Below are 25,030 nucleotides of genomic sequence, written 5' to 3' on the forward strand. Positions count from 1 at the left end.
ATCAGGAAGTTCAAAGTGCACAGAAAATGCTCAGTAAGCTGAAAATTATTAAACAGTGACTGGTTACTACTATGGCCTGTCTGGGAGTCCAGCGTCCCTGCCTAACACCTTTATTTACTTATTCACCAAACATTTGTTGAGATTGGCAACGGCTGTTTGTCATATCCACAACTGCCCAATGTCTTATTTGTTTTAGTCTTTTAACAAAATCTTAATTGTGTTTAAATATGCATAATATAAAATATACCGTCTTAACTTTTTTTTTTTTTTTCTGTTCTGGGGATTGAAGCCAGGGGTTCTCTACACCGAGCTATATCCCCAGCCTTTATTATTATTTATTATTTTAATTTTGAGACTTGCTAAATTGCTCAGGCTGGCCTCTAACTGGCAATCCTCCTGTCTCAGCCTCTCTAGTAGCTGGGATTGCAGATGTGTGTCTTTTTTTGGAGAGGAACCAGAGAAAGAAAGCACAGCAGGTTCCCCCCTGGTTACTTCTTGACCTACGAAGGCCTTGGCATCCTCAGCTTTCCCTCTGCAGGACTGGGCCTGGCTTTCCATTTCATACCTCCCGAGATGACTGAGCCCCTTTTCTGTGCCAGGATCATCCTGGAAACATGAAGATTAGTAAGCAGGACTCAGCCCAGTAGGGCGGAGCCTCAACTGGGAGCTACTGAGAGACCTTTTTTTTTTCCCTTAATATTCTTATTGTGGTCTCTTAAGCCTTATCTCACATGTCTTCTCTCAATTTTGGGGACTCTCCAAGGGAGGTTCACATGTTCCATACGGGTTGCCATTTGTCATTCCCACCATCCTGCACAGGACATCATGCACGTCATGCCTTCTGCCCAATCAGTGTGTCCCTTACTCCTGCACACTTAGCAGAGGAACTTCTTTCCCTTTCAGATGAATATCTGCAGCCCATTCTTCACATCCTGGGATGACCAGAATGACAATGGGGATGTCCACTCCTTGTCCCCTCCCTCCTTGGTGTGTGTTTGCTTTGACAACACGTCATGACTGTCCCTGAAAACTCAATGGTCCAGCCTCAGCCATTGTGGCCTCAGTCTTGCGTAGCACCTTGGGGTGGGGGTGGGGGTGCTCTAGGTGTCACTACACTGATGTCCATCCCAGGGTCCTTGTGCTGTCTCTTTTCCAGTTCTAGGTGAAGACCAGGCCTGCCTCAGTTTCTCGTCTCCTTGAGAGTTGCCTACCTGAGACGACATCTTCCTGGGCCCGAGAGATGGTTCTCTGGTGCAGGACAGTCCAGACCCAGGCCTAGTGCGAGAAGTGTTTTCTGCTTGCACGGATACTCTCTCTCCCGGCATCTCCTGGACTCATTGGTCCCTGGGAGCCAAGGCTGTCTCCACTGTCTCCATAGCTACAGGGGCATTGCCTTACATCTTTACCAAAGAGAGATACAGGAGTGAATTTTTCCTAAAATAAAAGGCCATCTTCTCCCAGAGGTGAATTCAATTCTTGTAAAAAGAGAGATCAGCTTGAAGCTGTGAAAACACAGTTTTCCTCCCACACCCAACCTGCAGAGGTTTCCGGGATCTGGAAAAGAATTTTCGGATAGTGTTGCATCTCTGTTTCCTGTGTTGTCCTCTGCATGGGCCAAATCGTGCCCACCCCCCACCTCCCACGTGATTCATATGTTGAAGTCCCAACCCCTAGAACCTCCCCACGTGACTGTATTTGGAGATGGGGGCTCTAAAGAGGTAATGAAGGTACAACATGGTCATTACCAAATTATGGTGGGTCCTAACCCAATGTGAGTTTTGTCCTTAGAAGAAGCGATTAGGACACAGAGGAAAGACTTTGTAAAGACACAGGGTGAAGACGGCCATGAGAGAGGCCTCAGGACACACCAACCCTACTGGCACCTTGAGCTTAGACTGCCAGTCTCCGGAACTGTGGGGAAATGACTCTGTTGTCAAGTCACTCAGCTCTACAGAGCTTGTTACAGCAGCCCTAGCAGGATGACCATATCCTCTCCTTCAGCAGTCTTTGCAAAAAGCATCTCCCCATGAAACACTGTGCACGCATCTGGAGACCTGGCACACTCTCCTGCCAGCAGTCTGGAGGGTCCAGGAGGGAGCCTGCTACTTCTGCATCTGTTCCCATCTGGGAGGGCATCTTGGCCAGGTGTATAGCTTCGAAGGGACATGTAGGAGTAGGAAAGACAGAAAGGGACAAACACCATTCTTTTTTTTTTAGGGGGGCAGTACCAGGAATTGAACTCAGAGGCATTCGACCACTGAGCCACATCCCCAGCCCTATTTTGTATTTTATTTAGAGACAGGGTCTCACTGAGTTGCTTAGTGCCTCATTTTTGCTGAGGCTGGCTTTGAACCTGTGATCCTCCTGCCTCAGCCTCCTGAGCCAATGGGATTACAGGCATGTGCCACCACACCCAACCAAACACCATTCTTGTCAGTCATAAAAGTTGATTCCACTCTGGCCTCAGATGAGGAGGGATCCTCATCTCTCACAACTATAAGACGCCAGCAGATCAGACACTCTAAAATCACCTAACATGGGAGTTGTCAGTCACATGTGCCTATTGAGCACTCGAGATGTGGCTCCTCCAAATTGAGACGTGCTCTAAGTGTAAAATACATGAAAACTTTTGTGGAGAAAAAAAACCAAAAAATTGTCTTTATATTTTTTTTGGTATTGATTACGTGTTGAAATAATATTTTGGCTACATTAGGTTAATTAAAATACTCCTTTAACATGAACTTCACCTGGTGCTTTTTACCTTTTTAGTGAGTGGTTACTAGAAAACTGTCAGTTCCATAGATGGCTTGCAATATGGGCCGTGCTGCTGTAAAGAAGGTCTGCACCCAGCCACCTGGCTGCACAGATCACCTTCTGCAAGCGCCACCAGCACTCCTGAGGTTCACAGCCGGTTGCCACTTGCTTAGGGCCAAGAGTAGAAAGGAGACTTGGTCCCTGCCCCATGGGGATCTAAGTCCCCAGTGTAGGTGGGGAATGCCTTGGCGAGGGCCTGGGGTGCAGCTCATCCTTGTTTGGTGATGCCCCACCCCCGCCCTTGCCTGTTTACATTTTATCCTTTTGCATCGCTGTGGTCATCAGCTGCCCTCAGACCTCTGGCTCCTGTTCCACAGCCTGTTATTGCTCTCACCACTTTGCCTTGGCTTCCCTGAGGGAACAGACTCTGGGTTCCTTCTCCTGGGCTCTCCTGGCCCACGGCTGCCCACCATGCTCATGGCCCCCACAGTTTGCCTCCATCAGACTTCACCCAGGACCCCTGGGGATCTGGTCCCAGGTCACCTGGTGCTCACCAAGCTCTTGTTTAGGATGCAAGATGTTGACCTCAGCCCACGCGATTGGGAGAGAAGGCCGGGAAGAGCAGAAGCAGCCTTCCAGGAAGGGGCCTGTGATCCATGTTGAAGGAATTCTATAAAGGAACAAATTCAGGGCCCAGTCACCCTGGAATAGACCCTTACTTAACCTCCTGACCTTGCATATGGAGCTCTGTCAGGCCACTGCTCAGCATGGATAACTCAACTTTCATGTGATAAATTTCAGAAGCCCGGGGGGAATGTTGCAAAGACTGGGAATGTGTGAATTGATGAAATTGAATTAATTAAGAAATAAAATCTAGAAAATGTGGAAATAACAAAGGGAGGCCAGACTTCTGGTGGTCACTCTGGGGAGCGAGGAAGGTGAAAGAGGACACTTCAGATTCCTGCCTGTGATGTTCCAACCTCCAGACACTTTGCTCTTGGGCTCCGAGCCAGGCTGTCACCTCTAGACCCTCCCACACCTGCCTCTGTACCTTTTGCTCACACTGTACCCTCCTCCTGGGACACCTTTCTAACCCATGTCTGCTCCTTCAGAGACATTCAGGGGCTGCATAATGTCTTGGTCAATGAGGGATTGCATACACGCTGTTAGTCCCATAAGGTGACATCACCTGGTGACATGGTAGCCATCTTAATTTGTATTTGCACAGTGAGGAGACCGGCTGAAGATGTGCCACTCAAAACATGTCCCCATTGTTAAGCATTAAACAACTATATGTAAGTCCTCCCTTTAAGTCAAAGTACCAATGTTGATGTCTCAAAGTGGTCGCTGATCCATAACAGGAGATGATGCCTCCCTTTCAGGGACACCTTGTTTCTGTTCATTGAGTGTCTTCACTCTCTCCCCTTTGGCCTTGTATCATGGTTGTTGCTATCTACTTCTCCCAGATGGGGGACTCTTCTGGGGGGCAGCATTGTGCTTGATCCCTCTCTCTGTTCTTACAGGGTCAAGCACAGTGTCTGGCCCTGATAGTTACATTTTCATTCTGTTGTTAACATTCACTTCTATCATAGCATTTCTTGCTCTGGGTATTGTTTTAATGTCTTCCGGTCCTGATGAACTTTTCACCTCCATTGAGCGCCAACTAGGTACAGGGAGAAACCAAGGACAATCCCAGATTGTACAATCCTGCAGGAGTGCTTGGAGTAGTAGAAGAGACCATTATTGTGGGCATTATTGTAAATGAATCAGCAAACAAGTGTCCAGGATGGTGGGGGGACAAAGGGTGGAGGCCAGTTCTGCTCTTAAGGAGAGTCAGCTTGGAGTAGGGCTTCTTTTTTTTTAAACTGGGGCTCAAACCCAGAACTTTGCACATGCTAGGCAAGCACTCCACCACTGAGCCATATCCCCAGATCCGTCCTTCAAGACCTTGAGAGTTGTAGGCCCAGAGATTCTTGGGTAGGGACTGGAGATGGGCTACTTGGTGAGGTGAACCAGCCCACATAATCGGAGAAAAGTCATGGGCTTGTAACTTGTCAGCCTGTATCCCAGATATTTGCAATCCTTGCTGTGGAACAATGTGCAGAAAAGGCTTGTTGACGGAGTGGTCCACTGAACGAACGTGGTCTTTCTGTCTTTGAGAGTCAGGAACCAGATTGACTCATTTATCTCTTGGTTAATTTTAGATGACCTCCTAGGGTTTACAATACTTTCGCTCCATGCTTTGTCCTAGAGTAACCAGGGAACTTGTTATAGAATGTCCTTGGGTCCCTCTCCTAGAGATCCAGATTCAGATTGGGTCTGAAGTGGGATCTGGAATCTAAATCTATGCTTAACAAATGTCCTAGAAAAACCTGTGATCAGCCAAATTTGGGAGACTGCCATGAGCAGGAAGGTAAACGTGATCTGGGTGCTTATTAAAAACACAGTCCTGGGGCTGGGACTGTGACTCAGTGGTAGAGCGCTCACCTAGCATGCAGGAGGCCCTGGGTTTGATCCTCAGGTCCACATAAGTGTAAAATAAAGATATGGTGTCCACTTAAAACTAAAATATAAATATTTAAAAAAATACAGTCCTAAACTGGGTATGGTACACATCTGTAATCCCAGTGACTTGCGAGGCTCAGATAGGACAATGCTAAATTCGAGAACAACCTCAGCCACTTACTGAGATTATGCCTCGAAAGAAAGAAAGAAAGAAAGAAAGAAAGAAAGAAAGAAAGAAAGCATGGCAGTGGGAGGGAGGCTGAGGATGTGGGTTCAGCAATAAAGCACCCCTGGGTTCAATCTCTCATACCAAAATAATAATAATAGTAATAGTAGTAGTAGTAGTCGTCCTGGGGAGATAGCTCAATTGAACCTAGATGACTAGGTTCAATTCTCAGTACAAAAACAAAAATAAAAACAAAAAAGTCCTGGAACTCACCTGTAGCTATTACAGAATCTTTGGGCAGGTTGTAATCCTGGCTTCTCATTAGAACTTCTCAAAGAGCTTTAAAGTGGTCTGGGGTAGGGCCCCATCATCTGTTTTCCTTTAAATCTCCCCAGAGCTGCTGGGATGTACTTTGGGCTAAGACCTCAGTCTGGCCCTTCCCTCACACTATAGGCTATTTCAGCCCAGGTGGGACTTCAGTACCCCTCAGGTGACATGCTGAAGATCAGCTTTTCTCACCTGGGCCCCGTACACCAGAGTCGCCTTGGGGAGCTTGCAAGTCCTAATACCCAGTGCCCCTGGGCCCACGAAGGTAGAACCCACATGGCGGGGGGCAGAGTGGAGAGGCTGGGAACTGTCATTTTAAAAAAGCTTGCTAGTTATTTCTAACAGGTACCGCAGGGCGAGGTCCTTGGAAGTTGGCCGTGAGTGGGCAGGTAGGCGGGCGATACCAGAGTACTCACAGCTGATGGCTTCGTGAATCTCCGATGACAGGCAGTGAGATCCGGGCCTCGGTCATAGCCCCAGTGTTGAGTCGGGGATCAGCACACCAGCCTGGGGGTCAGGGCCTTTCTGGGCCACCCTTTCCCCCGTGAGCTGGTCTTTTCACTGCAGATCCCTCAGCCTGATGGCAAGAGTGTGGAGGAGGAAAGTCTGTTTCTTGGCCGGGCCTCACTTTGGCTCTGTCTCCATCATTTTCGGGGAGCAGCGGGTACTTCGGGTCTCGCTGCTCTTCTGAGCGGAGCGTCCTTTCTTCCAGGCGCTTCAGAGAGAGCCTCAGTCTCCTCATTCTCTCTCTGGGACAGTTGTGTCCTTGCATCGAAGGCCCAGCCTCCATCTGGGATTTGGGACCTCGGCCAGAAGGTCCAATTTAGGAGTCTGCTCCTGCACAAGTTGGTTTGCTCAGTGAGTCTCTGCTGAGTGTCCTCTGCGCGCTGTGACGCTATGCAGGGCATGAGAGATGAAGGGTGATAAATGGTACTTTGGAGAGACTACAGAACACTAATGAAAACTGAGAAGGAGGAATTAATTCTGGTGTGTGTGCTTTGGGAAGTCCTCTCCAAGGAGGTGACATTTGCCCTGGGTTTTGAAAGGTGACTAGGAGCCATGCCACAAAGGGAGAATCACCTTACGGTGTTTCTCAGCCTTTCCTTGCATTAGAACCACCAGAATCCCCTGGGGAGCTTAGGCTGCCTCCAGACCATTAAATAAGAACCTTGAGCTGAGATCAATGGGTTTGTTTGTTTGTTTATTTATTTGTTTATTTATTTATTTATTTATTTATTACCAGGGATTGAACTCAAGGCCACTTAACCACTGAGTCCCATCCCCAGTCCTTTTTTTGTATTTTATTTAGAGACAGGGTCTCACTGAATTGCTTAGGGCCTTTCTAAATTGCTGAGGCTGGCTTTGAACTCATGATCCTCCTTCCTGAGCCTCCTAAGCTGTTAGAAACCATGGAATTAGGGGAATGAAAGTTAAGGCCACTTTTAAAAAAACAAACAGCATGGCTTGACAGTCACCTTCCAAATTGCAAGCTCCCCTCCAGCCTTCTCTTGCTGACTGCTCTAAGACGGCCACGCTCATTTATTTGGCCCACTGATAATTCAACAAGTATTTATGGAGTGCCTAATATCTGCTAGGTGCTGGGAACCCAGCAGTGAAAAAGATAGCATCCTTGCTCTCAGGGACTTATTGCCTTGTGAGGAAGTAGGACACACATTTCTCATGCAGCATTAGGAGTAGGAACGTGAAAGGCCACACTCAGGGTACCCAGTGACATCTTGCGAAATTAGGGATAGTTTCCCAGAGGAAGTGGCCTTAAGGAGTGTTATGGTTTGCCTCTGGAACGTCTCCCACAGTCTCAGGTGTTGCAGGTTCCGTCCTCAGTGCAGCAGTGTTCAGAGGTGGGGCTTCTGAGAAGTGATTGGATCACGAGGGCTCTGATCTCTTCAGTGGATTAATCCATTGATAACTGGATTAATCCATTGACTACTGGGAAGTGGTAGTTTGGTCGAGAGTGGGGTATGACTGGAGGAAGTAGGTCACGGGGATGTACCCTGGAAGTGCATTTCTTCTCCTCAGTGCCTCACCCCCCCCCAATCTCTCTCTCCGCTTCCCAGGTCCCATGAGCTGAGCAGCTTTCCTCCACCACGTCGAGCTACTATGATGTTCGGCCTCAGCTCAGGCCCAGAGCAACAGAACCAGCTGACCAGAGACTGAAATTTCTGAAACTGTCAACCAAAATAAACCTTTCCTCTTTTTAAGTTGTCTCTCAGGTATTTTGTCACAATGACGAAAAGCTGACTAACACAAAGAAATATCTGGAAGAGTTGGTGAGGCAGGGGGTTGCAAGGAAGAGATGGAAACACAGATAGAGGAAACTGTGTTTGCAGAAGCCGGAGGCAAAAATGAGCATGGTGAATTCCAGGAATTGAAAGTATTTACCCTGGCTGGAGTGTGAAATGTGATGTGGGGAGGGATAAGGAAGAAGTGGAAGAAATAAGCTGAGGCCTCCGAAGCTGAGGTGTGGAGGCCGAGGTGTGGAGGCTGTGCTTCATGCTGAGGATGGTGGGGAGCTCCTGAGATGTTTGGAAGCAGGGAAGTGCCCTCCAGCTTTGTGTGCACCTGTGCTGCAAAATCTAGCTGCTCTGGTTTTCCTGGATGGTCAGCCTGCTTCCCTCAGCCCAGGGCTGTGCGGGGCCTCTCTCTGCTGGTGTCCTGAAACCTGTAGTGATGAGGTGTTCCCTCAGCTCAGGAATCACATCTTTCTGCATGGCAAGACCCTTCTTGTTTTCTGTTGCTAATGCTTAACTATTGTTTATTATTAGCTTCGTGGCTAGAGAATATTGTGGATCCTATTTCTGTTTTGACAGATTTAAAAAGATATACCTTGAGGGGCTTGGATTGTAGCTCAGTGGTGGAGCACTTGCCTTGCATGCATGAGGCACTGGGTTCGATCCTCAGCACCACATAAAAATAAATAAATAAAGATATAATATATATATATAAAGATATACCTTGAGACTTAATATGTGGTTCATTTTTTTGTGTGATTTGAATTTTAAAAAGACAGGCTTGATTTTTAGAGTATAGGGTTTGAGGTACTATTTTATTAATTCTGTTATTTGGGTCTTTCTTCTTGGTCTTGTTATCCACTTGATGTGACATGGACTGAGAGGTCATTTAAATTTCATCACACGTGGGCTTCTCTGAGTTTTTGATTTATATTGATGATGTTTTGTTATTTTGTGCATAGGTATCTTTTCATGATTTTAACCTTTACCATTATAAAATACCCTTCTTTATTTCATTTGTGTATTTGTTCCATCCTAAAGCCAACTTGTTTAATATTATAATCTTAATTCTTCTTTTTCTTTGCCTTTGCCTAGTAATCTTTGCTTTCTTGCAAAGATTTTCTTCCATTCTGTAAACTCTCTCTTTAGGTTCTTGATGATTTCCTTTGCTGTGAAGAAGATTTTTAGTTTGATACCACCACATTTATTGATTTTGGTGATGAGGGGTGGGTACTGAGGATTGAACTCCAGGGCATTCAAATACATATATTTGATCTCTCTCTTTTTCTCTATTTTTGGTAGTAGAGATTGAACCTCAGGGATGCTTAACCACCAAGTCATATCCCTAGCCCTTTTTAATATTTCATTTAGAGGCAGGGCCTCACTAAGTTGCTTAGGGTCTTGCTAAATTGCTGAGGCTGGCTTTGAAGTTGCTATCTTCCTGCTCAGCCTCCAGAGTTCATGTGATCACATGCGTTTGCCACTACGCCCAGCATTTCTCTCTTTCTCGCTCTCTCACTCTCTCGCTCTCTTGCTCTCTCATATGTTGTGTTTTTAAGATATTTTTACTTGTTCTTTTTATCTATACATGACAGTAGAATGCATTTTGACGTATCATATACAAATGGAGTATAACTTTCCATTTTTGTGGTTGTACATGATGTGGAGTTGTATATGTTCATATATGAACATAAGAAAGTCACGTCAGGTTCATTCTACTGTCTTTACTATTCCCATCTCCCTTTCCCTTCCCACAAGGCCTCCCCTGGCTCATCTGATAGAACCCCATCCCCTCGTCTATTATGACTCAGCGTCAGCATATCAGAGAGAACATTCGGCCTTTGGTTTTTTGGGGGATTGGCTTATTTCATTTAGCACAATAGTCTCCAGTTCCATCCTTTTACCAACAAATGCCATAATTTCATTCTATATGGCTGAATAATATTCTATTGTGTATATGTATCACATTTTCTTTATCCATTCATCTGTTGAAGGGCACCTAGGTTAGTTCCGTAGCTCAGCTATTGTGAATGGTGCTGCTCTAAATAGTGATGTGGCTGCATCACTATAGTATGCTGATTTTAAGTCCTTTAGGTGTATATATATGGAGGAGTGGGATAGCTGGGTCAAGTGGGTCCCGTTCCAGGTTTTCTGAGGAATCTCCATACTGCTTTTCAGAGTGGTTGCACCAATATGCAATCCTACCAGCAATGTATGAGTGTAACTTTTCCCCCACAGCCTTGTCAATATTTATTGTTACTTGTATTCTTGATAATTGCCATTCTGACTCAAGCGAGATGAAATCTTAGTGTAGTTTTGATTTGCATTTCTCTAATTGCTAGAGATGTTGAACATTTTTTCATTTATTTGTTGACTGATTGTATTTTATCTTCTGTGAAGTGTCTGTTCAGTTCTTTTGCCCATTTGATGATTGGGTTATTTGCTTTTTGGTGTTAAGTTTTTTGAGTTTATATATCCTGGAGATTAATGCTCTATCTGAGGTGTAGGTAGCAAAGATTTTCTTTCATTCTGTAAGCTCTTTCTTTAGGTTCTTGATTATTTCCTTTGCTGTGAAGAAGCTTTTTAGTTTGATACCATCACATTTATTGATTTTGGTGGTGTGGGATGAGTACTGAGGATTGAACTAGGGGCACTCGACCACTGAGCCACATCCCCAGCCCTGTTTTTGTATTTTATTTAGAGACAGGGTCTCACCGAGTTGTTTAGCACCTTGCTATTGCTGAGGCTGGCTTTAAATTTGTGATCCTCCTGTCTCAGCCTTCCAAGCTGCTGGGATTAAAGGCATGCACCACCGTGCCCAGCTCCATTTATTGATTCTTGATTTTACTTCTTGTGCTTTAGGAGTCTTGTTAAGGAATTTGGTTCTTGTATCAACATGATGGAGATGGGTCTACATTTTCTTCTAGTAGGTGCAGTCTCTCTGCTCTAATGCCTATGTCCTTGATCCACGTTGAGTTTGAGTTTTGTGCAGGGTGGGAGATACGGGTTCAATTTCATTCTGCTCATATGCATTTCCAGTTTTCCCAGCACCATTTGTTGAAGAGACTATCTTCAATGTATGTTTATGGCACCTTTGTCTAGTATGAGATAACTGTATTTATGTGGGTTTGTCTCTGTATCTTCTATTCTGTACCACTGGTCTACATGTCTGTTTTAGTGCCAATACCATGCTGTGTTTGTTACTATAGTTCTGGTATTATGATGTTTCCTGCTTCATTTTTCTTGCTGAGGATTACTTTGGCTATTTTTCCAAATGAATTTCATGACTATCTTTTCTATTTATATGAAGAAGGTCATTGGAACCTTGATAGGAATTGCATTAAATCTGTATAGTGCTTTTGGTAATATTTTTATTTATTTATTTATTGATTGATTGATTGTGGTGCTGGGGATTGAACCCAGGGCCTTGTGCATGCAAGGCAAGCACTCTACCAACTGAGCTATATCTCCAGGCCCTAGTACGGCCATTTTGACAATATTAATTCTGCCTATCCAAGAACATGGCACCCAGCATCTCTTGTTTTGATAAACAAAATTGTGATTCTCTTTCAGATATTAAAAAGCCTAATGTAACTTCATAATTTGGGGGTACCCCCTTCCACCTCTGTTGCACTTTTTCCTTTCTCTCTCCCCTTACTTCATGAAACCACTGGATACTTTCAATCTTCAGCTGGTACAAGCTGTTGAGGGTGACGGTTTCTGGACTGGTTCTGAACCCTTGGGTGAGTTCTGCATGGTCATGTTCAGCGCAGTTCTTTAGAATGAGGAGTAGAGGTTTTCGGTTGTTTTCCAGCTATGAGTCATTGTCCCGAGATCTGAGGTCAAGTCCTAGCCAGTTCCTACTCCAGATGTGGAGCAAAGGGAAGCAGTTGGTGCTTCTAGTTCTATCCAAGGTAGGGAAGATCAGCTCCTCATGATTAGTACTAACCCTCTAGACAGTAATAACCCCAGAATGTGGAAAGAAAATGGAGTGATTCAGCGTAACAAGCACCCATCAGGAGCTCCATGTGTGTGAGGCACTGTCCTTTGTGAGGTTGCGAAGATGAAAGGAGCGGTCCCCGTCCTCAGGTAGAGACTTCGTGCACAGAACCAGACCTTAGAGTGCTGCTTCTGCTGCGGTTACCCCTGGGTGCATATAAAACAAATAGGGATCCTGAGAAATGGAGGGACTGGGGTGGCAGGGGGCTTGGGCAAGTAGTGCAGGTCGGGTGTGGTGGAGATGGCCAGCTGTCCATGAGAAAGACATGCTCCCGTTCTGCAAGGTAAAGCCTGGGATGCCGTTCCCTCCTGGAATCCAGAGTGCCCAGCTGGTGGCTCCTGTCAATAAACTGTGACAACAGTGACCTGAGTCACCTCCAGGATGGAACTGCGAAGAAGGAAGTGTGGCTCCACTTTTGCTTCTATTGGCTGGAAGGAGAGGCCACCAGGTAGCAGAAGCCCAGGTACCAGGATCATCCCAAAGAGGGAAGCTGGGAGCTGGGGACGTCACTCAGTGTTGGAGTGTTTACCTGGCACGCGTGAGGCCCTGGCTTCAATCCCTACTACTGCAAAGACCAAGGAGGGAAGCTGTCTGCCAACCAGGCACGCCTACTTTGGACTGTTACTGGAGGGAAAAAGTAAATTCCTATTTTTGGAGGAAGCCACTGATAGACAGGCCTGAGAAGAGTGAGGGTTACCAGAATTAAAATGGAAGAGTTCATGGAGGAAATCTTCGGCTGATATCTGCTGCTGGGGGTGATAGGGAGGAAGTAACATTTGACCAGGCATTACCACTACAGAGAATTTTTTATTTTTGGTACCAGGGATTGAACTGAGGGGCACTTGACCACTGAGCCACATCCCCATCCCTATTTTGTATTTTATTTAGAGACAGGGCCTCACTGAGTGGCTTAGTGCCTTGCTTTTGCTGAGGCTGGCTTTGAACTTGCGATTCTCTTGCCTCAGGCTCCTGAGCTACTGGGATTACAAGCATTTGCCACTGCGCCTGGCACTACAGAGAATTTTGAGAAACAGAAAGGAGGAGAGAGAATTCTAGATGGAAGAGACTAGGGTAAGCAGAGAGCATCTTTTCCAGAGAGCATCCTCAGTGGGGCTCACAGAGGAAGACGGAAAACTGAGTTGGGACAGATGATGGCCTGTCTTGAAAGAGAGACAAAGAAATGTGAAAGAAATGGGGAGCCACAGAAGGTACTCAGGCACTAGAACAAATGCATCAGGGAGTTTTGACAGACATGAGAGTCAGATTCAGTGTACCGCAAAGGTCCAGTTTTAAGACTGACTTGAAATTGAGAAGTATCTTTAAACAAGTGGCTAAAAAAAACCCCTCTTTTTCTTATAGAAATTTCAAGCATATAAAAAATTACAGAGACTTAAACAACGAGTCCCCGTGTCTCTGTCACCCAACCTCAATACTTACGACCTTGTGGTCAGTCTTGCTTTGTCTATAGTCCCACCCACATACCTTCTCCAGTGTTGTTTTGCAGCAAATATCAGGAATTACCTTATCTGCAAATACTTACATGTTTCCCAAAAGACAAGGACTCTTTTATATATATATATATATATTTATTTTTTAGTTTTAAGTGGACCCAGGATCTTTAGTTTATATTTATGTCGTGCCGAGGATGGAACTCTGTGTCTCAAGCATGGTAGGCGAGCACTCTACCATTGAGCCACAACCCCAGCCTCAAGACAAGAACTCTTAAAAACAAAACAAACAAACACATCTGTAATCCCAGCCAAGCAGGAGAATCAAGGCCAGCCTCAGCAATTTAGGGGAGACTCTGTCTCGAAATAAAATATAAAAAGGGCTGGGGATGTAGCTTAGAGGTAAAGCAACCCTGGTTGCAATCTCCAGGGTCACAAACACAAAAAATAAAATAATAAACAAACAAAATATATATCATTATTGCAACCTAGAAAAAAAAATGAACAGAAGCTGGGCTCTGTGGCGCATGCCTGTAATCCCAGTGGCTGGGGAGGCTGATTCAGGAAGATTACAAGTTCAAAGCCAGCCTCAGCAACTTAGTGAGGCAACTAAGCAACTCAGTGAGACCCTGTCTCTAAATAAAATATATATATTTTTAAAAATTAGCAGTTAAGCACTTCTGGGTTCAATTCCTGCTACCAAAAAAAAAAAAAAAAAAAAAAAGAACCGATTTTTTTTTTTTGGCAGGGGGGGGCATACTGGGGATTGAACCCAGGAGTGCTTAACTACTAAGCCACATCCCTGAATCTTTTTATTTTTTATTTTGAGACAGGGTCTCACTAAGTTGCTTTTAGCCTCACTGAGTTGCTAAGGCTGGTCTCGAATTTGCAATCCTCTTGCCTTGGCCCTCCAGAGTCTCTGGAATTCTTTAATATCATCCAATCTCCAGTAAAATGTTCATATTCGAATTGCCTTATAATATTAATAATTAAAAAAAATAGAATGTGTATTCAAAAACGTTTAAAAGATGCCTCCTTCCATCTGGAAAGCCATCTCTATTATTCTAGAGACCACGCCAGGGTCTGCTGAGAGCATTGCAGGTGGCACTAGTTTTCCAACCTCTGGTCACTTGGCAATGGTGGAGGGAACCAGCTGCAGCTCTGGCTCCATCTCGCCACCAAGTCAAGTTCAGACAAGTCTGCTGAGCAGGCGGGGCCCCGAGGCAGAGCCCATTGGAAGGAGGGAGGCATCAGGAGGGGCATCTTGATTCTCACGCCCTCATGGGTGCAGGGAGGAGCAACTCTGAGCACCCAGTGGTCACTATTCCTCTGACTTGTCTTCTGACGTAGTAGTCCAATTTGGAGTGAGGGGCACAAGCTGACCAGAGCTGGACCCCTGTAACAGAGTGTAACCTGGGCAAGGGGCATGGTGAGGTGTTCTCTCCAGGGTGTCCTGGATCAGAGGCTGACTGTGCCGGGCAGGGTTGGGGACAGGGTTCCTTCGGGGGAGGGCAAGGTTGTCATAAGGTGATCCCCAGAAGCAAAGGAAGGGAAGAACCCTCAAATTCCCACGCAGTGACCCCACGTGTTGGTGAACCCTCTGAGATGGCCTTAGGGGACCACAAGCTGCTGAACAAGGGTGGAGACTTGCTTAGGGCGCAGAAGTACCTCTGAGAAGGTGAGATCCCACCCTCCATGCAGGAGAACTACGGTCAGAGGGCGAGATGTCCCAAGGAGTAAGCGAGGTGCCTTTAAATCCACATCGAGTCTCTCTCACGCTGCCCACATTAAGGGGGTCCTTTGGGGGAACAGCACTCACACCCTGTGTCTGCCTGAGACCTGCTGGGGACCATGAAGATGTTGCTCATCTTCACCATTCGACCACCCCAGAAGGAACTTCCATCCTACTCTACGGGTAGGGAAATGAGGCTCAGTTTTACTGATGCCAAAGCCCATGATCAAGGTCAAAATAGTTTCTGTGGCTATTTCCTGGGAAAACTTGGCTTGGATTCATGGTTCCAGAAATAGATTGTGTGTGGAGTTTCATTTCAGGGTTCAGAGCGTCAGCTTTGGTTCTTTCCCATTTGGGCTTTAAATTTTAGTTTCAGCCCTTGCTCCTCGAAGTCCCTGGTTCTTCATAAATATTAAACAGGTTGAACGCTGTGAAGGCAGCTTGTCGTTCTTGGGCATCTGGAGGCGGCCAGCATTCTTCTCTGACCTGTGGCTCAGGGAGGGTGATGGCCCGTGTCCTTTGAGAAGGACAGCAGCTGTGGGGTGTGACCGATGAGCCACCACTAATATTAAAGTGGCTGTGTCTGAAAAATGACTTTTGCTTGGAAGCCTTTGGGTGGCCTCCTGTGCAGGGTGACATTCCACACACACAGGCAGACAATTCCTCCGTCTCCTCGGCTCCTTCCAGTTCCAGGGCAGGGACTGGGCCAGGAGGTGCTTCTCAGCCAGACCCCCTCGGGCGCCTTCAAAGGAGTTGCCCCACCCCGATCTGACTCAGAGAGTGGGGAGAAAAGCCAGAGGAGGAGCCAGACACAGGCCTGGGCAAAACTGGGAGAAACTGGAGGCGACCCAAACACCCACCGGTCAAAGAGGAAAGAATGACAGCACCCAGGCACGTTCCCCATGCCCTGAGATGTGTCATCGCAACAACACCAAAATATGTGTGGATGAAACACAAAGTCAGCCTGGGAGCTTGGGGGTAGGGGGGGACTTGCCCCGCTGTTCCAAGGCTCAGGCATATTTGTGACCTCTGGCTTTGGTGTGACTCACACATACTTATGAGCATTGAACACCAGCCAAAGAATCAACCAACCCAATCAACCAGTCCAAAGTCACATGGCTGGTTATACGCAGCAGGCAGATTTGAACCCTGATCTGCCTTGGCTTCCTTTCTCTCCATGGCTCTTCCTTAGTTTGGAACCCTCAGCTTTTCTTGCTGGAACCCTGATGATAATCTCCTAATTTCCCCAGAATTCTCCCCTTCCGTCATGCATTCACTTAACCACATATCTACCAAATACTTATTCTGTGCTGGAAATGGCATGTTGATTGTCACTTGCTCAACCCCCTCTTTCATTCCTCCGAGACCCTCCAACTTCCCCTTAAACCAACAGGCAAACCTTCCATGCCACCACTCCCTAAAAGCAGGCTCCCTCTTGGGTGGCCACAGTGCGTCATCCTCACCACCGTACCCAGCAGCCCTACTTCACGCACCCTTGATGTCAGCCTTGCTGCACATACAAGTACTTTGTAAACTGTACGAATGCTAGTATATTCTTGCTATTATTGCATGAAAAGACTGGGACCTTGTTTAAAAATGTCCTTGTCATTTCTCTATAGACCCCCAGGGAGGTAACTGAAATTCTCTGCCATCAATATATTTACCTTCCAGCGTTCCAGAAGTTTATACTCAACCCTCCTCCCCAGCCTCTCCCTTCATTTCCAATTTCCACACAAGGGAAGGTAAGGGAGTCCACTCTTGGAGCCTTTTTGTGTGTCATGCCTGTGCTAAGAGATTTACCGTGATTATTCCATGTAATCGACAACAGTGTTTTGGGAGAAACTGGGGCTGGCTGTTTTTTTTTTGTTGTTGTTGTTGTTTTTTAAGGAATAAACTGAGGCTCAAAGATAGGAAATGATTTTCTCAAGATCATGTGCGTGTAAAGTGGCCGACTCAGGATCCAAACTTAAACTTCCAAACCCTGGGCTCTGGTGGTCAGGCTGCTTCCGCTTCTCTGCCAGCTGCTCCCCTGCCTAGTTGTAAGCTCCAAGTCTCTTGGGATTTCTCTTTCCGTCTTGGAAAAAAATAGGGGTGAAAATCATTCCTGCCTCTTTGGGCTGTTTGGAGATCAAAGGTGTTAAAGCAAGTAAAATGCTAGTTCCTGGCACCCCCCTCCCCCACAAGTGTGTGACAATTACTATCATGTGATCATGACTCCCTCTCGGCTACCCTTGCATGACTCTGTGGGTGGTCCTTAGGTTTATGGAAACAGCCCTGGGATTGAACACTTCCTTGTCTCAGATGCCTCGGGCCAGTTTGAGAACAAGAGCCTTTGAGTATCCAAGCATGGAGAAATATCTAGAATCACCTCTTCCTCCCACGGGGCAGTGGAGATCTGTTTCTCCAGGCTCATGAGGATTTCTGGAGCAAGGTGAGATGAGGGCATTGGCGGATGATGCCTTAGGTCACAGAGGTCTCATGTCATCTCTGCAAAAAATGAAAGGAAATTGGATTGGGAAGGACCTGGTGGGTCTCCAGAGGGAGCTCTGCTTCTGGTTTGGAAATGGTGTCCAGTTTTCAGCGATCCCTTGGTTTGTGCTTGGTGGAGAGTGGGTTTGATGAGGGCCTCCTTCGCAGGGGAGTGGATTGAATGCTTGGTCCCTGTGCTGTTTCTGCTCTTTCCCTCAGGGCTTTGATATAACCTGTTTCATGTCACAGTGACTTCAGTGAGTCACACACTCAGGGGCCCATGCTTGATGCTGGTGACAGGCTGTAAACCCATTGGCAAAGCCCTGGGTTTCCCCACCCAGGCAGAGGGTCCCTGGGTCTTCCCATCTCCTCTGGAATTTCCCCAGTGACAGGGAACCAGGATCTGTGTAGGTGCTACATGTTGGCACCGAATTCAGTTTTTCCCCCTCTGGACACTCAGAGGGACCATACTTCAGTGTGGTTCTGGCCAATGGGCCATGAAGAGGAATGACGTGTGTCACTTCCAGAAGTATACCAGAGCAGGTGCACCTGGTTTCCTTGTCTCCTTCTCAGCTGTGACAGTTTGCTGTGGCTCAGGTCCAAGACAGAGTAGCATCCATCAGCCTGAATCCCCCTGGGGGAGCCCACGAATGAGAAGGACACTTGTGTTGTGTTGGCTGCTGAGGTTTCTGGTCACTTCCACAGTATTCCCCCATCTATCCTAACCACGTAGGGTCCCTCTTCTGTGGTACAGCCTCAGGGGTGTCCGGCTCCACCTGGCCCAAGCATGGCTGCCCAAGGCATGGCGAGAGGAGGGGACACTGCGCATTCAGTCAGTCCCGTGCCTTGGACTCTGCTTTGTGCCTTCACCATACGTCATCTGTGCCATTGGTCCTTGCCCTTTGCTCCACAGGGAAAAGTGAAGTTACTTTCTTTAGTTTTCTTTTTCTTTTGAATAATTGACTTGATTTAAATTTTTATCAAAGGAGAATCAGTACCTGGTTCAAAAAGTAAAACAGTATAGCATTACTCCCCACTCCCGACGCCAACCTCCTAGAGCCCAACCCCTTGAATTCCTTTAAAAGGAGCTCCATTAGGTATTTCTTACCATGTTTCTAAACAGCCTGTCTAAACCCTGCTTTCTTGATGGAAATTTTTTGATATTATTTACTGACCTCCCACACACACACAAAAAATGAATTAGTTCTCTTACCCCACCTGGGCCACACCCCTCTCCCCACTTCTGATTTCCGGCCTATCCTCTTCATCCTCCTGTTAGAGTCATATTGTGATTTTTGTTTGAATCAATCTCCAGTGTGTCCAAGTGCAACAAGTACATTTGCTTTAAACCACATGATTAAAATGATGCTGTGTGTTCGCCTCACTCTTTTCTGGAACGCAGAGAAATGCCATTTCTCAGCCTCTCTGGTTCGGCGGGGACGGGAACATTTAACTACGTTCTGGCCAATGGCAGCGCAAGTGATAGTGATGTGGCCCTTTCGGTGCCAGGCGGCCCAGGGCCTTCCCACTGTTTGTCTTTTCTCCCCAGGTGGAGGGGGCGCAGCGTCCTGAGTTGGAGCAGCAGGATGGGAGTCACCTGGGTTCCTGAGTCACCACTTGGAGGAGAGCTGCCCACTGGCATTGATGTGTGAGATCACTGAGGTTTCAAGATGTGTCTGCTGGGACAGCTGCCGTTAATTGCCTGATTCTGTGAGCATTTTAAAAATTGTTTTCCAGTTTGCTTAGAATTCTTTATAATCATCCTGATCCATTGCCAGACTCTCCCACAGAATTAGACATTTACTGTCGGTGAGGTCAAACCCCAGGGCTCTTCAGTTGTGCTCCTAACTAATTCCTGTGCCTGGTGATAGGACCTCAGGATTTTCAGTGATTGACAGGGAGGCAGGAGGCTGGTCAGACGGGGCAATAGATTATATTCTGGGAGAAGCTGTGTAACTTAACGGTTAATAGCTCAAGCTGGTTTTCTCAACCTCTCTGAGCCTTAGTATCGTTATCTGAAAAGGGGGAATCATCATCCCAGCATGGCAGGGCTGTTGTGAGGAGTAAATGAGATCATTCCTGTGAGGTGCTCAGCGGGAATTTCATTTTGAGGATGTGCCGACATAAGGGTCAGTTATTGTCATCATTAAGACGAACAAAGATGCTCTGTCGAGTGACCAGGCTCTCCAAGCACCAAGGAATTTAACACCAGAGTGAATTCTGATTTGGTTCCTACTATGGACAGCCACCCCCTCAACTCCAGAGACCAGCCAAGGAGGGGCCCACATGGAGAGATCTGTCAGCGGGGGTGTCACAGCACGAGCCTCACCAGGAATAGGACCATAAGCCAGGAACCTTCTTTTTGCCTTCTCAGCATGGGCTGAGCTGGCCAGGCTGGGGCTCCCCACATAGCATACCCCTCCCTTTACCCTTGAGTTAGGGGGTGCGCTGTCAGATACCCTTCCTTCCCTCAGAGTGGAGATATGGGGTGACAATGAATTCAATAACAAATATTGATTGGGCACCTGCTCCCTGCCGGGCACCATGCTAGGCCAGGGTTTGGAAGTGTTAACCAACAGACTTTGCTTTTAAAGAGTTCCCAGGGAAGTGGGGAGAGGCAGATGGTGAACAAAAAAAGGCAAGTGAATGCCAGGAGGGAAAGCAAGGGCTAGAAGGGAGTACCCAGGGTGGTCTCTCAGGAGGTTTGAGCGGCCACAGCCGAAGGATTCCTGGGCTGGCTCAGCCGCTGGGAGCAGCGTGTGCCAAGGAGGGAACATGTGTGGCCAGTTAAAGCTCCTGATGGAGGCTTGGGGGACAGTGAGTGGTCCCTGTCAGCAGGGCGGAGCAGGCCAACGATGAGGAGTTTGGATCTTATTTTAAGTGGAAAGCAGAGGAGTTCCTGACTGGTTTGGAGCAGGGGACTGGTGTGAACAGATTTGTTTCCAAAAGGCCACATTGGTTACCCACCCCCTTCCTCTGTGCCTCCATCGTCACAGGAAACCAAGGTTGGAGGAGGAGAGAGGGGCAGAGGAGGACCCTGATGGAGGATGAGATGTCAGCAGCCAGACTGTGGCCTGGATCAGTTGCTACATCATCGGGTCCCATCCTGCACTGGTGGGGGTCACCATGGCAACATGAGTGGACAGACATTTTCGGCTCTAAGGAACGTGTATGTGTGTAGCTAATGCAGCAAGGGCATCCACGGGGATCCATGACGACGAGCATACACGTCCATCCCCACCAGACCCCTTTCCCCATACACCAGGAGGTGTTTCTGATTTTGAAGCTTAGCTGGTTTCTGTTCAGAGGAGAAATAAGTTGAGGTGAGCCATCATCATCCCTCGAAATTCCTCTCTCACTCAATACCCGGAAGAAGGCTTGCATGAGATGGAGCCATGTGGAAGCATGGTCCTTGGATAAACAGAGGCAAAAGAACAAAGCCGGTGTATGCACCCTGTTCTGGTTCTCTTTGATCAGAGTGGCACACAATATTATCAATAAGCAAAACCCTGAGAGTCCACTTCTCAGCCCCTGCACAGTTCTGCTCCTTCCTTGAGTTATGCCTTGAACATGCCTCTGTTATGGCATTGATCATGCTTTAGGCACTTGCTGGTTCATTTACCAAATGCTTTATAAACACCCAGTAGCCAGGTATCATGTCAGGAATGGGGAAGAGAGCATCCACAAGCCCTCTGCTCACCTGGGCTTATCTCGCAATGGAGGCAGATGGACAACGGTCCAATAAACAGTGGAGCAGAAGAACCACAGCCAGTATTTGGTTCTGAAATAAGTGGAAGAGGTGAGGTGCTGGTGGGGGATTGGGAGGTAGGAGTCCTCAGCTTGGCTCGTGGGGAAGGCCTCTTGCAATTTCTTGACATGCCACCTTGACTCACTCTTTCGGACCCATTGACTGCTGACTCCCTACCGGGAGATCTCTCCTGGATTTTCCCATGGTGGTCTACTTTGGATCTCTTAGGTTTCAGCTCAGAAGTCCTTTCCTCGTGCTAGGGGACAGACAGACAAATGTGGTGGGAACATGAGGTTAAGGGAATAATTCTATAAACTGGTTCCACTGTGCTGACCCCTACATGCTTTTGTCTAAAAAGCAATTTACCTGCAGTCTGACCTGGCTGAAGATGACAGGATAATGTTGCATTCCTCAGCAAACGACCTGGTAGCTGCAAGGAAAATGCAGGCCTGAAATGCTGATAAGAAGAACACAAGTTACCTTGAAGGGGGGAATTTTGTGACCCTTACACAGACCAGATCCCAGAACTCAGGGAGATAACTCCCCCTAACCATAAAGTCTGTAAGAACAGATTCCATTTAGAACCCGTCAGCCTGGGCCAAAGTAATTTAGGGTTGTTTCAGGGTATGGTGACACACGTTTGTGATCCCAGTGACTCAGGAGGCTGAGGCTGGAGGACAGGGACTTTGTTCTGTGGGCTGTTGGTTGAATTGGAAAAACAGAATCCATTCTATACACTCCTCCTCCTGCAGAAGGTTTTGATCTGAGGAATTAGAGGCCTGTGCGGTTGGCCAGCTGGGGAGGAGTGAAGGTCAGGGGAGTCACTGGCCGTCATCTGGCTTTGCCACAGTGGTGCAGGTGCTTCTCAGTCTTAATCCACAGCAGCAAGGGAAACAATTCTGAAGAATTACAGAAGCCGCTATGAGTCTTCCAGAACTTCCCGGAAGGCCCCACCGCCAGCTGACTTGCCTACAACTTCTCTGAAAGTTGCTGCAAACTTCACATCCATCATGAAGTCAGAGAAAAATGACTTCTCATTAGCCTTCCAAATCTCATGCCAACCTCCCGTGTTGACAGGGCCTTGCTCCTTCCGGAGGCCCTAGGGGAGAATCTTCACCTAGAGAGACCTTCTGGAGGTGGTGGCCCTGGAGAGAGAGAGAGAAAAGTACTGTGGTTGCTCCAGGGGGCCATTCCTAAAGGCAAAGGTGGGTTAGTACCTCCCTTTTGTGGATCTGGGCATCCGGTTGGAAGTTTCCTTTCTGATGTTAAAAAAATTTAGAAGTCTCTTATTTCACCTTTTAAATTTTATCTAAATTTTGCATTCTTTCCTATGGTGGGTATAATTGCTTTATTTAAAAAAAAAGATCTTTTCGATCCATTTTTGAGTCATGCTGCTGTCACAGGTCACGTGTTTGATTTAGTGGTGGTGGTGGTGGCAGGGTGGGAGGCCTGGTGTCCAGAGTCAATCACTGTGGGGCTTAGTGCAAAATCAAAACGTGGGGCCCCTGGTTCAGAAATCAGAATTACGAGAAGCACCTGCAGAACACTGAACCAAGCGTGGAACCCTGCGGAGCACGGGCCTGTGCGATTGATTGGTAATGAGCCACCACAAGCAGAGTGTTTCAAACAGCCCAGACTTGTTTTCTCATAGTTCCAGAGGCCGGAGATCTGAAAAGGACTCTGCAGGTTGAAAGAAGGTGACAACTGGGCTGCACCCCCTCCAGAGGCTCTAGGGGCGAATCCCTGCCTTGCAGGACTCTGGCAAGATTCGGCTTGTGGTCTCTTCCTTCTGATGTCACATTCCCTATGAAGTCAAATCACTTTCTCTTGCAGGAACACTTGTGATTGCAGTTGGGGCCCACCTGGGTAATCCAGAGTCATCTCAAACTTCCAAACCTGCAAATTTCCTTTTGCATATAAGGTTCATATTCACAGTTATTCCATCTCCCTCAAAGCCAGCTCCATTGGGGCTCAGAGCTAAATTTTCTGTTTTTATTTTGTTATTTTGGTACTGGGGATTGAACCCAGGGGCCCCACAGGTATGTGAGAAAGTGAGGGCAACATCAAGCCTGGAGCCCTGATACTGGCCCCAGTGAAAGGAGGGCCTTTGGGGATCCAGAGATTCATGGCCTTTGGGCTGCCCCCCTGGTTAAGGTTGCCTGATCTAGTAACCTAAAATAAAAATAAACGACATCCAGATATTTTATCTGGTCACCTTGTCCCTGATTCCTGCTGGCACAACACACTGCCTCCTGGGGGGTGTCACTTAGTCCTAGCTTCCTGGTACTAGATAAGGGCCCTTTGTCCCCCCAGCCACTCCCCCACAAACACTACTTGGGTGTGCAGCCAGAATCAGAGAAACTGAACCTGAGAGTTCAAGGGCAGTCAGAGGGGACTTCCAGAGTGACTAGGAAGAAGCAGGGGTTTGCTAATCTTTTTTGGGGGGTGTATTGAACTCAGGGGCACTCGACCACTGAGTCCCATCCCCAGCCCTATTTTGTATTTTATTTAGAGACAGGGCCTCACTGAGTTGCTTAGCACCTCATCATTGCTGAGTCTGGCTTTGAACTCATGATCTTCCTGCCTCAGTCTCCTGAGCCGCTGGGATTACAGAGGGTTTGCTAATCTTAAGGAAAACCGTACTTCCTTATAAGAAATGCAGAGATAGGCCTGGGGGGCCGTGGGCCTTGAGTCACTGTGTGGCCTTTAAGGGTCAAAGGCAGCTCCCCCAGGCAGGCACAAAGCTGAAGGAATAAGTGCCGTGTTTTACTTCCTCTGCAAACATTGCACATCCAAGAAAGTAATTTCCTTTTCCAGACACATCTTGCCCAGCCGTGCAGGCCCTTGGTGGAGGCAAGTCAGGGCGGCAGGTTTTAAGCAGGGTTAACGCCCCTCCTCAATTGCCCTTTACCAGGAGAAGGTCCCTGCTCTCTGCACAGAGGCAGATCTTTCTGGAGACAGATCACAGAGAAACAGACCAAGCAATTCTTGTTCTTCTATTCACAGTATTTCACAGAATCCAAGATGCCACTGTCATGATGGTAAGAAGTAATTTTTATGAACCTCCTGAAAAGGAAGAAAATATGCTGGCCCTTGTGATATACTGTGGATTATAAGATGCCCCCTGTGTGCAGAATTGTTAAAATGTGAACGATATTCAATGAAATAATTATTATTTCCTTGTTTTATAATGCCATAGTAGGTATTATGGTGTGTTTATAGTCAGCTCTATGCTGGTGAAAAACAGCCATGGGATGAAAATCATCATAATAAAGTTATTTCTTTTTATCTATGACTTGACTCTGGCCTTGGGGCACTATCCTGTTTTTTTTTTTTTGTTGTTGTTGTTGTTTGTTTGTTTGTTTGGGGTACTGGGGTTTGAATCCAGAGGCACTCTACTACTACTGAGCTACATTCCCATCCCCTTTTTATTTTTTATTTTGAGACAAGATCTTGCTAAGATGCTAAGGCTGGCCTCCAACTTGTGATCCTCTTGCCTCAGCCTCCCTGGGCAATGGGATTATGGGCACATGCCATCACACCTGGCTATCCTTCTCCTTAACAATTAAGAAAAAAAATGGTTGCAAATTCAGTGCACTTGTGATGGGATTCTTGGGCTCAGCTTTCTTTTA

At 47.0% G+C, this 25,030-nt stretch overlaps 1 long non-coding RNA gene across 1 annotated transcript; it reads left to right on the top strand.

The window, feature by feature from the left end:
• Positions 1-17,332: 17,332 nt before the first annotated feature.
• LOC144376119 (uncharacterized) lies at positions 17,333-24,645 on the top strand. Its single transcript, XR_013436213.1, has 3 exons — positions 17,333-17,612; positions 19,200-19,360; positions 20,647-24,645. It is a non-coding gene; the product is annotated as an uncharacterized LOC144376119 (long non-coding RNA).
• The last annotated feature ends 385 nt before the right edge of the window (positions 24,646-25,030 follow it).

Source organism: Ictidomys tridecemlineatus, chromosome 3 (genome assembly GCF_052094955.1).
Source record: "Ictidomys tridecemlineatus isolate mIctTri1 chromosome 3, mIctTri1.hap1, whole genome shotgun sequence".
Lineage (NCBI taxonomy): Eukaryota > Metazoa > Chordata > Mammalia > Rodentia > Sciuridae > Ictidomys > Ictidomys tridecemlineatus.